This window comes from Ceratotherium simum, chromosome 31 (genome assembly GCF_057802395.1).
Source record: "Ceratotherium simum simum isolate JZ-2026a chromosome 31, ASM5780239v1, whole genome shotgun sequence".
Lineage (NCBI taxonomy): Eukaryota > Metazoa > Chordata > Mammalia > Perissodactyla > Rhinocerotidae > Ceratotherium > Ceratotherium simum.
Window position 1 is genome coordinate 8,508,287 of NC_141930.1, and position 12,312 is coordinate 8,520,598.

General features: G+C 40.1%; 1 long non-coding RNA gene across 1 annotated transcript; it reads right to left on the bottom strand.

The window, feature by feature from the left end:
* Window positions 1-3,421: 3,421 nt before the first annotated feature.
* Window positions 3,422-8,921, bottom strand: LOC147913015 (uncharacterized). The gene is made up of 3 exons (XR_015549234.1): window positions 8,749-8,921; window positions 5,587-5,679; window positions 3,422-4,753 (listed from the first exon to the last, which is right to left on the bottom strand). It is a non-coding gene; the product is annotated as an uncharacterized LOC147913015 (long non-coding RNA).
* Between the last annotated feature and the right edge of the window lie 3,391 nt (window positions 8,922-12,312).

Consider the following 12,312-nt stretch of genomic DNA (forward strand, 5'->3'; position numbering starts at 1 on the left):
AGAAACACTGATAATGGCATTTTATTGTCACTTAGACTGTTCAGACAGAGTGTCAGAGGAGATGGAAATGAGTAATACAGCATTACATCAAATTGTGGTAGTTTATTTAACTGTCTACAGAAGGGATCCTCATCACATACTGTTGAAAGTATTTTTAGTCAAAACTGTGATTATAAGCATTACTTATTGATTTGCCAGGTTGAAATGCTAACATATCTATTCATTCAATAATCAATTCAACAAGTAGAGCACCCACCATGTGTCAGATCCATTCTAGGCACTGGCCATTCAGAAATGAACAAAACAGGAACAACAGTCCCTATGATGAACAAGACCATCAATTAAGTATAAAAATCATAAGTATAAGAAGAAATGTGTCATACTGGCTGAAATTCACTTCTTTTAATAAAAATTGGCTGCATTAATGTCCTAAAGGTTCCAGGAAATGACATTTGCTCAGAGAGAAATAAAGTGTCAGGATATTTTTACGTGTGGCATAGGTGACCTGCAATATTTTGGAACTCTTAATTTTTAGGGAAAGTATATTCTTAAACTGAAACTCTGACTCACCATTTTTCACTTATTTTTTCATCTAAGTGAAAAAAAATCTATAAGTAGATGAACAGCTAGGTAAATAGATTGATAAACAGATAAACACAATGCTCTGCATGCATGTTCCTCTGATATTCTCCAGAAGCAGTTCGGTTAGTTGATGGCTAGTAATTAGGAAGGATATTTAAGTATGACGTGTACCAAAACTAAAATCATTTTTGGCAAAATTGCTTTGGCAACCAGATAGATGAACTAAATAACTCTATCCAACAAGTTAAATCACTTAGTGACATGGGGCGTTCACTTTGAAGTTAATTGATCCTGGTGGGTTTCAAAGGATGCATTCTGATGCACACGTTACAGGAACTGAGTAATTCAGGTAGGTGTTTGACACCTCTTGCCCTCAAAGCTACTGCTTCTTGAATTTATTGGCATGAAAACTTTGAAATTTCTACCAAGTACTTGTGTGACCGTTAAAGCAGATACATTGCTGCCTCTGGGGAAAGTCCTATTCTCGATTTCGGGTGTCCCTATGGGCCACTCTTTTGTTCTGGGTTTATAATAGCAATGACTAATATTTATTATGTTGAGAGAACATTTATACTCATGATAATACCAATAGCAGTTTCCACTTGTTGACTTCCTCTATGCCAGGCATTGTGCTAAATGCTTAATGCGCACCATCTTGTTTCATCATCCAGGCAACTCAACAAGATTTTCAATAGTGGGAGCTGAAATGCAAAGAGGGGTAAGTTGCAAAGCTGTGCAGACAGTAAGGGGGGATCTAGGATTTGGCTCAAATGTAACCAACTCTAAAGACTATAACTATAGTCTCTGTTCAAAACAAACCTCAACCTTCCTACCCGTACTTGTGGAATCTAAGATTACACCAATCCTGTTTTAACCACAACCTAGATAATATCTGGTATTTAGGTTCTTTCCTGCCATCTATATTTTTGGGGAGTTTTCTTTGGAGCTCCTCTAAAGCTCAGCTGGATCACTGGATACGCATAAAGGATAACCTAAGAATAGTAATAATATAATTTTAGGATTATTCAAGCTTAATTTTAATATTAAGCCAGAAATATAGAAAGCCACATGATTTGATTATGAAATCGGCTTTTCAAAACCAGAAATTCATCTTATTACTTTTAATGTATTAACCTCTGAGTTCCATAAAATTTCTAAGGATTATAAAAATGCATACAGTCAAAAGACTGAGATAAATAGGTGAGGTAGACAAGATGAAGAGGAAAAAATGAAGAAGATAATAAAATTTAGACACAGCCAAACATACCATATGATCCTGGGAGATGCCTGCAAATTTGACCTAAAACTTCCTTAAAGGATAAAGCAGGGTGGGAAATATAGTTGGTGACAAGATTTAGATTCTCCAAAAGATGAAAAGCTAAGTTGTGTTCAGAAGGAGCACAGTGTTTCTAGATTTTGAAATTTCTCTTCTGGGATCTAATAAAGAGGACCCTGTTCTTCATAGCATTTGACACGAGGTTAAATATGAATTTCATGGAGCTGCTGCTTCTACTATCCTTTAATGTTGAGCTGAAACAATGCTGTTTAAATGTGCATTTCTCTGGTAGCCAGTGGACTGAGTCATATAAAAATTAATCCATAAATAGCACTTTTTCCTGGCCTAGCTTCTAATAAGCTTTGGACTGCGGGAGTTTAAGGTTATAGTCTCTAGCAAGAATCTGCAATGCTGGTGTTTTATGTCCTGATTAAGAGCAATTCCATTTGCTTCAATATAGGTTTAAGATTTATTTTTTTAATAAAAGGGCAATGATCCTAACCAAGATGCTGTCTAAATAGAAGGCTATCCCACCTTTGGTGGAACCAGGTCAAGAGGAGTAAAGGAGTAGAAAGAGTTACAGAAATGTGTTATGAGAACCTGGGTTAAAAACCTGGCTGAACATTGGTCGTATGAGACTTTTGGTAAGTTATTACACTTCTGTGGACATCAGTTTCTTTCCTGCAAATTGGAGACGGTAGTCATTATTTCATATGGTTGTCATGAAAAGTAAGGAGATATGGCAGAGGTGGAAACGTGTATGATTGCAGAATTCTTTTTCCGAAAGCGTTTTCAGAATTATAATTCTTCTTCGCCACTTGCACTTTACTACTTGGTTTATGGTGTTATTGTATCTGTTACATCCAATCAAAATTAGATGTATGTTGGAACAAATAAATAACCACTTGTATACACATCCATGTCAACACTGTGCTTAAGGCTACACAAACTGGAAAGCAGAGTAATCATCCAATGGATTTGATCAGTGGAAGCAGAGAAGCTAACTCTTCATTTGTGTGTGTGTGTGTGTGTGTGTGTGTGTGTTAGAGAAAGGAGAGAGAGAAAAAAAAATTCAGATGTGAGGATTCTAATCCTCTTAGATAGAAAACCAGGGGTGGGGGAAACACCCATATGTGGGTTACTCTGGGTGCCTCTCTGCTGGTGGGTCACTCCCCTGGTGGAGCCTTGTTATGAGAGGTTTGAGGATTCAATCGGAGATGTAAAAGAAAATTTTTACTCCAAACAAATGGACTGAAGGTATATTTTATTATATAGAGGACAGTAAAGGCGATAGTTCGCAAACAGATCCAAATAGGTCAAATAATAAGAGGGAAAAACACCAGCTGGATCGGAAAGGGAAAACACCAGATCAGCTGAGATAGCGGCAGATTTGAATAGGTTATATAATGAGAGGGAAAAACATCAGATCGATCGGAAAGGGAAACACCAGATAGACTGAAGGGAAATGACACAAATCAATCGGAAAGAGAAACACCAGGTTGACCGAAAAGAGAACACATCAGATCGGTTACTCACGACATCCACGCCCCACTGCTGGGAGAGTTTCTTTTTATTTATTTATTTATTTATTTTTAATTTTTTGTTTATTGCAGTAACATTGGTTTATAACATTGTATAAATTTCAGGTGTACATCGTTATACTTCTATTTCTGCATAGATTACCTCATGTTCACCACCCAAATACTAATTACAACCCATCACCACACACATGTGCCGAATTATCCCTTTCGCCCTCCTCCCTCCCCCCTTCCCCTCTGGTAACCACCAATCCAATCTCTGTCTCTATGTGTTTGTTTATTGTTGTTATTATCTACTACTTAATGAAAGAAATCATACGGTATTTGACCTTCTCCCTCTGACTTATTTCACTTTGCATAATACCCTCAATGTCCATCCCTGTTGGGAGAGTTTCTTTAATTGACACGGATGGGTGGGAATCACACGTCCTAGGCAAGGCTTCCCTTCCACAGGTGGAACACTCACCAGGCCTCGGTTTTCAGCAGTTTATATAAGCGATTACAGAGTTTACAGAGCAAGCATTCAGTGTTCCCACGCACAAATGGTTATCAGTGGCATCCGGCACTGAGCTTCTTGGCTATCATCCAAGCCCGGCAGTTGTGTGCGTGCATTGTTTACCCTGCTTATCGTCCCAGCCCGGCACAGATGGCCAGTCTGCCCCAGGCTGCGGCATCCAAAGGGCCTTGAAATTTTTACACATTGCAACTATTTCCATGGGAGAAGGGCCAGTTCCCACCATGCAGAAAGCAGCTTTTATATTTCTTTTTGTGCTGGTGGCTGTAGGTCAATGGAGCGGCCAAACGTGGCTGTACTAATGTCAAGACATTTTCGGCCGTGGCCATCTGCATTAACCATAAGACACCATGTGCACAGACAATGAACTTCGTACACAAGTACACAAGGCATGTCCAAGAACCTAAAATCCAATGATTATAATAGTTACAAAACTATCTCTCAATAAAGGACCCAAACCCCAAGGTAACCAATCAAATAATCCCTTGGAATATGAAATATTATTAACTTGATCTTGCAAATCATGCACAGCATCAAAGATAACATTAGATAAGGTAACACCTAGGCCTAACAAATTAGCCTGTAGAAGTCCAGATCAGCCCCCATCACGGAGGGTAGCAGAAGGCAGGGTAATAGAGAAATTATCTTATATTGAGAAGTTGCTTGTTGTTTCTGAGACCAAACTTCTCGGCCAATCATAGTCCAGGTTACAGGTCCCACTGGTGTAGAGCAGTTGCTCCAGCAGTGCAGGGTCAAAGGTTGTCCTGCGGAGACATTAGTTGGTGTGGAGGTCTGCAGCAGACATGGAGGTGTAGCACAGCATAGCGAGCACAGCAGGAATATCTATTCACGTAAAGAAACAGGACTTTTAGAAATATGGTGTAACTGTTTACTTTTTGGATACGTGACTGTGAATGTTGCAGTGGGCCCTTGGGCCATTACTTCTGTAGCACAGGGAGCCGCATTGGGTGGGTGTGTCACCCACACTTTTGTTTCAGGTTTCCATCCATCTGTAGACCCAAATCCTTGCATTCCTCTTTTAGTTAATTCAGTTGGAGGTTGTCCTTGTGACACATTTGGAGTCAGGAGGGGAAGCACCAATAATTGTCTCATTCGTTTTCCAGACTCTATAGTTAATACTGTGTCACTACCATTATATAATATAAATTTTATTTCTCCTTGGTAATCTGGATCAGTGACTCCTCCTAGTACATTAACACCTTTTGCTTCCAGTCCAGAGCGTCCTCTTAACAAACCAAAAGTGTTTTGGGGAAATTATACCCCTATCCCAGTAGGGACTACAGATTGTTTCTTAGGGGCAATTGAATAGCCAGCTGCTTCGGCCGTGGCACGAAAAGGCGCTTCAGCAGGTTGAGTCAATGACCAATATGTTAAGGTCATAAGCTCATGGGTAGTGGCTGCCACTTCTGTAATCTTTGCTGGTAATGACCTTGACAGAGGAGTCTCAATAGGGCCCAACGGCCTGTTGTTTAACATATTTAGAGCCGCACTTAGCTGGTTGTGCCACCCCTTTAATGAGCCATGACTGAGTTTTCTCAATTGTTGTTTAAGCAATCCGTGCATTTGTTTTATGAGGCCTGCAGCTTGGGGGTAATAAGGTATATGATTAATACATTTTCTATGATTTTTCCTTATGTAAGTCTGAATAAACTTACCTGTAAAGTGGGAACCGTTGTCACTCTGAATCTGCCTTGGTGTTTCACAGAATTTTATGGCACTCTGTTGGGTGGCTGCTTTAGTCGGCATAGCTAATAAATAACCAGATGTATCAACAGCAGTGCAGGCATAAAAACATCCACAAGAATTTGGCAATGGTCTAATAAAACCTATTTGCCGGGTATGGGAGGGAAATAATCCCTTTTGGATATGACCTTGGTAGGGGTGTGGAATTCCCCGTTTGTTTAACTGTTGGCATAACTGACATTGTTCTACTGCAGTGGCAACATCATTGTGGGTGACAACGATTTCCCCTTGTTGTGCCCACCTGTATGAAGTTTGTTCTCCCAAGTGCCCACTCTTTTCGTGGACCCATCGTGCTAAGCCTGGATTGTGCATTGCACGACTTTGCACCAGCTGATCAGCATGAGAGTTATGTTTTCGTTGTGTAGAAATTAAAGAACTGTGAGCATCAACATGAAACACAGTAACAATTGTGTTTTGGCACCATAATCATATGTCTTTTTATAATTTTTTTTAAGTTAAAAAAACTTTAATTTTGGCAGAAGTTTATCAAAAATATCAAAAGATTTTAAAACACTTGGTCAAATAGGAAACAATGCCTAGTTATTCATTTAATCAAGTTGACAGCAGAAACAGTGAAAGGCAAACAGAGTTAAAACAGTTAAAAAACAAAAACAAAAACCTTAAGAGAGAGCCTTCAGTCCTTTTGAACATAGGAAATTATTTTAACAAAACATAGGTGTTTTGTCTTTTATATAGACTTACTCAAAGGAACATCTTTTAATCTCTATATAAAGAGCAGACCAAAATTTTAAGAAAATTACCTTCATAAGTGAGAAATCCAAATCCTAATTTTTCACCAGCCTACTTTTGCCAACTTGATCATGCATAAAACTCCTGAGGGTTTTACTTTCAAACACCTTCTGTCACTTACTTTTTGTATTTAGAATTTGTCCCATGCCTTTTTTTTTTTTTAGTACTTTAGGACAAATTTATCTTTTTAATAAAACTAACAAAAATATCTCTATTTTCCATACCTTTTTTACGGACAAAATACATTTTGTTTTTTTTATATACAGACTTTCCAGAAATGAGTACTTTTTTATAGAACATTTCTCAACATGTACAGAACAGGTTTATCAGCAAACCCAAGCATCTTTTAGTTTTTTTGAGATGAGAAACCAAAGGCAGACAAATCTATGCTTAGTAACCAATTTTTAATGTTTTATCTTATGTGGAAATGACCCAGAGACTCGATAAATTTTTATCAACTTAATTTAGCAAAACTCTAAAGCTTTAAGTTACCAAAAAGATTTTGGGAGCTGTTCTTGAAATAACTTTGTCTTTTAGAAGTTTTTGTGTATTAATTAAAGATTGCATGTCATCGTGAGAGGTTTTGAATCCTCTCTTTTAAGGGTGACCCTTAAGGCGGACTTATCTGAAACAGAAGTTTTTCAGAATGGCCATTATAATTTTAAATTACTTCAAAAGTTTACTTATTTTCACTTGCTTAATTTTAGATCAGGAATTCCGGGGGAGTTGAAGCGGGGAAGCTTAGCAAGAGAGGAGAGAGGAGCAGAAGATTCAGCTTTGGCTGCTGGCATGTCTAATTACTTTTTTTTAAAAAGGCAGTACAGTATTCCTGATTTTATTTAGAAACCTCTAAAGATTAAAATAGGCTTTCCATTGGTTGTTTAACTTTTTACCTGGCTTTTTCCAATTGCATAAGCAAATACATCAGTTTCGGTAAACCAAAATTGCCCCATTTTGGCCACTTCCTCTCTGGAGTCTATGGGATATTGTGGCCAGGTGGTGTTACAAGAAAAAACTATCTTCTTCTTGGACATGGGCTCCTAGCTGAATATAGCCCATTTAGCCAAGAGGTGGCCCAGAGGGCTTTTCTTGGGGACAGATGGAATTCACCCCATTCAAAATTACAAACAGACAGAACAGACAGTTAAATAGGCTCCCAAACATAACAGATAGATGCATCTAACAGATTCCGGGTGAAAGTCCTACAACTATTCCCACTCCGGTAGGGATAGCCCTGCCTCTTAAAGAGATAGGATCTCAGATGGAGGGGAAGGGAGTTCTCGGTGTAAGCAAAAACAAACAAACAGACAAACAAACAAATAATTCTACAGCTTGTTTCCCTGTTATAAGAAAATGTCCAGGGTCAGTGGTGCCAGGTCAGATGGAAAGCTCTGGGAGCAGTCCCTAGGGCAAATCATCTAGGCAGCTGCTGGACTGTTTCTCAGGACATCCCACCCGGCCCAGGGCCACCGAGCCACGGGGAAAGAGTCTCCCGTCTGCCTCGCCAAATTATTATTGGATGCTTATTCAGGCTCCCTATTTGTCACATAAGAGGGGCTAAATAAAACTAGAATGCCAGGCTCATGGCAAGGAAAGTGTTTCTATTTTGGGTGACATCAGCCGGGACTATAAATCTGAAGCTTCTTTTTCCAAGAGTACCCTCTCCCTTGTATTTTATCCCTATCTTCCATAGCCCGACGGTAAGCAGTCAATAAACACCAACCTCGCCATGCCAGGGAAAAAAACATCATCTCTTTTTTTTCCACCATCTGCAAAGCTTTGGTCACATCCAATGATTCATATCTCACAGATGAACATCCCAAGATTCACATAATCCTGAACTATAAATCCACTCCCCAGCCAGAGGGCAAAAGGGAGGGTCCTCCCACCCTGGAATTTCTTCCACCTTAGCTTCAGTTACCTTTTGTTTGAACAGGAAAGCCATCTCCTTAATCGAATCCTGTTCACAGTGCCAATTATGTTATGAGAGGTTCGAGGATTTGATCAGAGATGTAAAAGACACTTTCCACTCCAAACAAATGGGCTGAAGGTATATTTTGTTATATAGAGGAAAGTAAAGGCGATAGGCCGCAAACAGATCCAAATAGGTCAAATAATAAGAGGGAAAAACACCAGCTCGATCGGAAAGGGAAACACCAGATGGAGATAGCGGCAGATTCGAATAGGTCATATAATGAGAGGGGAAAACATCAGATTGATCAGAAAGGGAAACACCAGATCAGCTGAAGGGAAATGACACAAATCAACCGGAAAGAGAAACACCAGGTTGACCAAAAAGAGCACACATCAGATCGGTTACTCACAACATCCACATCACTGCCGGGTGAGTCCATTCAATTGACACGGCTGGGCGAGAATCTCACGTCCTGGGCAGGGCGTCCCTTCCACAGGTGGAACTCTCACCAGACCTCGGTTTTCAGCAGTTTATATAAGCGATTACAGAGTTTACAGAGCAAGCATTCAGTGTTCCCATGCACAAATGGTTATCAGTGGCATATGTGCACTGAGACTCCTGGCTATCGTCCAAGCCCAGCAGTTGTGTACGTGCATTGTTTACCCTGCTTATCGTCCCAGCCCGGCACAGATGGCCAGTCTGTCCCAGGCTGCAGCACCCAAAGGGCCTTGAAATTTTTACACATTGCAACTATTTCCATGGGAGAAGGGCCAGTTCCCACCACGCAGAAAGCAGCTTTTATATTTCTTTTTGTGCTGGTGGCTGTAGGTCAATGGAGTGGCCAAACATGGCTGTACTCATGTCAAGACAAGCCTGGCCATACTGCTTGCCTCTTGGAGAAATCCTAGAACTGGTTTGCCTGCACATTAAACATGGCACTGAAACAACAGATTAGAAGTGACTGGGGGAGATGCTTGAGCAGATGGTCCTGCCCTGGTTATCTATTGCTCTTTTATGAACTGGGACAGTTAAGGTCTATGCTCAGAACTGGCACAATATAACTCCCACTGTATTCTATTGGTTAAAAGCATCACGAGAAACGGTTCAGAAAGAACTATGAAGAAGCTGAGCATAAAAGAATTTGAGTTGAAGATTGGTTTCACCATTAAAGGTGAGGGTTTAAAGGCAGTGTTGATTTTGAAACCAGGAATTTGCTACTTCCGGCTGTCAGCCACCCTGTTGATGAGCTTGTACTCCAGAGTGAGTGACTAGAAAGAGCTGTCACATATTTGCTGATGGCCACCTCTACCTGAGCATTCCTTGAAGGGAGCAAATGGCTTCCTCCCTCTGTGCCCAGCCATGGTGGGCTGACCTCTGGTGAGCGAGCCCTGGTGCCAGCAGGAGGCGGTAGCCTGACTGGAGGCACCAGTCTGTGAAAATGACGGAAGAAAACAGCCAAGTTGCTAACGCACGATAACCCTGTGCTAGTTTTCCATTGCTGCCATAACAAATTACTACAAAGTTAGTGACCTAAACAGCACAGATTTGTTATCTTACAGTTCTGTAGGTCAGAAATTAAACACAGGTCTCACTGGGTGAAAATCAAGGTGTTGGCAAGGCTGTACTCCCCAGAGGGGAGTCTCTGGTACATAACCCATCTCAAGGTATGTAACTTTAATCACATTTGCAAAGTCTCTTTTCTTTGTAAGGCAACTTATTCATGTGTTCTAGGGATTAGGATTTAGACGTCTTTAGGGACTATTCTGCCTATCACAAACCCGTTAGTGATGAAGAAACCTTATCTAAGACTCCTTTCCTCCTGTTCCTCCACTCCACCTCCATCCTCTCCTCTGTGCTGGATTTCTGGAGTAGTACATTCCACCATCACTGGCGACCACAGCAGTAGCAAATTTCCTGTAAGGCTAACACTGCGGCCAGTGGTTACCAGCAATGGCATCAAGGAAAATGTGAAAAGAAACTCATATGTCCTTGGAGGGCTGAAAGGATGACCACAACTGATTCCAAGGCACTTGTGAGCACTCTAGAGAACTAGGAACTATTTGGAGGGGAATCTGGAGTAAAGACGGAACTTCCTTGCATGAGCATTTGGAGAGTCACAAACAAGAAAATTTGGGACATTAATTTAAATATGAACTAATTTCTTCTTAAAAGTTGGTGAAACTTGGGACATACCAGTTAGAACTGAATAAATAAATACATTGTTCCTCACTGTTGCTGCTTGTCATACTATACTCAAAAGCCTGAACTGCTATTTACAAGAATAAATACTGGAGTTGCGCAAATGCAAACACACACAAGGGTGGGGAAAACCATTTTTAAGGTGAAACTTCTGCAGATAGAAGATTTATCGTCCTTCTTCATTTCCCAGGAAGGAGCTTGCAGCAGTCTGTTAACAGCATCCCCTAGCATATAACGCTCTGCAGATGTTCCCTTACTGCTCAATTTTTTTCCAGATCCAAACCTGTTATCAATTATCTATGTTTTCATTTTGGGAGGCTAGATCCAGAAGGACCATTAACTGTAGCGCTACCGTAGCATTTCTTCTCAGCGTCAGCAAGGCTGTAGTCATTTTTGCATGAAATATTTTTTAAAATTCAATGAGCATTTTTCTTGTGGAGTTTATTAAAACTCAGTATCTATCATGAAGCAAAGAGTACCAGTATTGCACAGCCATACATCTTCCACCTGTGAAATCTTAAAATCAGGATAACGGAAATAGTAACAGTGGGCCCAATTAAAATGCAAGAGGGAGGAGGGCAAAAAATAGGAACGAAAAGAGAATGGTGTGCGTGTTTTTCACATTCAGGGGGAAAGCACTGATTACCAGCAGGTTCTCAACTCTCAAAGAGAGTTCACTTTCTGAAGTATTTTGGGGAGCTCTATTTTGGGCACTAAGTGAAACATAACAATTTGAAGAAAGACTTTCATTTATTGATATGCAGAGAAACAAAGCATCCTCTAAGTATGGAATGATCTTCTTTTCTTCTTTTAATTTTGCATGTGCTGATTTGTTATACCCTCCTTGGGAATGAACATATGTTAGAGAGAAAAGGAAGAGGCTTGATTAAATACTTTATCTGTTCAATGAACCTTCCCTAAATGTGCATCAGCTCAAATTTTTAAGAGAAAATAATTCAATATACGTTTTGGGTTTCAAATGTTATGCTTTATGTAAACAATAAAGCTGTATTCTCTTGTCCATCTGAGCTCGCGTGTGACTTAACGTCTCTCTCTCTCTGTATCTATTTGCATCCAAGAACTGAAATATTGGTCTTAGTCTTCATTTACGAGAGAATTCTTGGCAACAAGGGAAAAGGATACGGGGTGATGATTGGGCACTGACATATTTCAACAGATTGGTTCTTGGCATAAAAATAAATAGGCAAAATAGAGAAGTTCGTGCTTATTTTGTAGTGGGAAGGTACCCAGATCTCAGAAAACTTCATCCTCCCATCTGACAAAGACCTGGAATAAAACTTTAGGAGAAGGTTGGAGGCTCTGTGTTTTTGGGTGAGCTGCCTCTTCAAACACATGGGCCTCTGTGGACCCCAGGGACCCATTCATTACACTGTGTAAACATGGGATGTTAGTCATTCGGTCCTGATCCAGCCGCTAATTTTTATTTTGTCTTCTACTTTGTATTTCTCCCAGGCTGGAGCTCCCTGTTTCAGAAGACAAAGCACTCACCAACATATGACGTCCTCCCAGAAGGAAGATGGAAAGCTTAAGTCCTTATCAATACAAATGGAGTTTTTATTCCTAGAGGTTGACCCATTTGATAAAGAATAGACTGAGTATGTTCAGCCTGAGACTTGCTCTAAAGGGAATAATTCAGGCTTGGGCTCAATAGATCAGAGCCCTAGTTTTGGCAGGGCTGTTTATTAATTTGTGTGACATTGGGTAATAAAAACATGTGGTATATACATACAATGGAATATTATTCAGCCTTAAA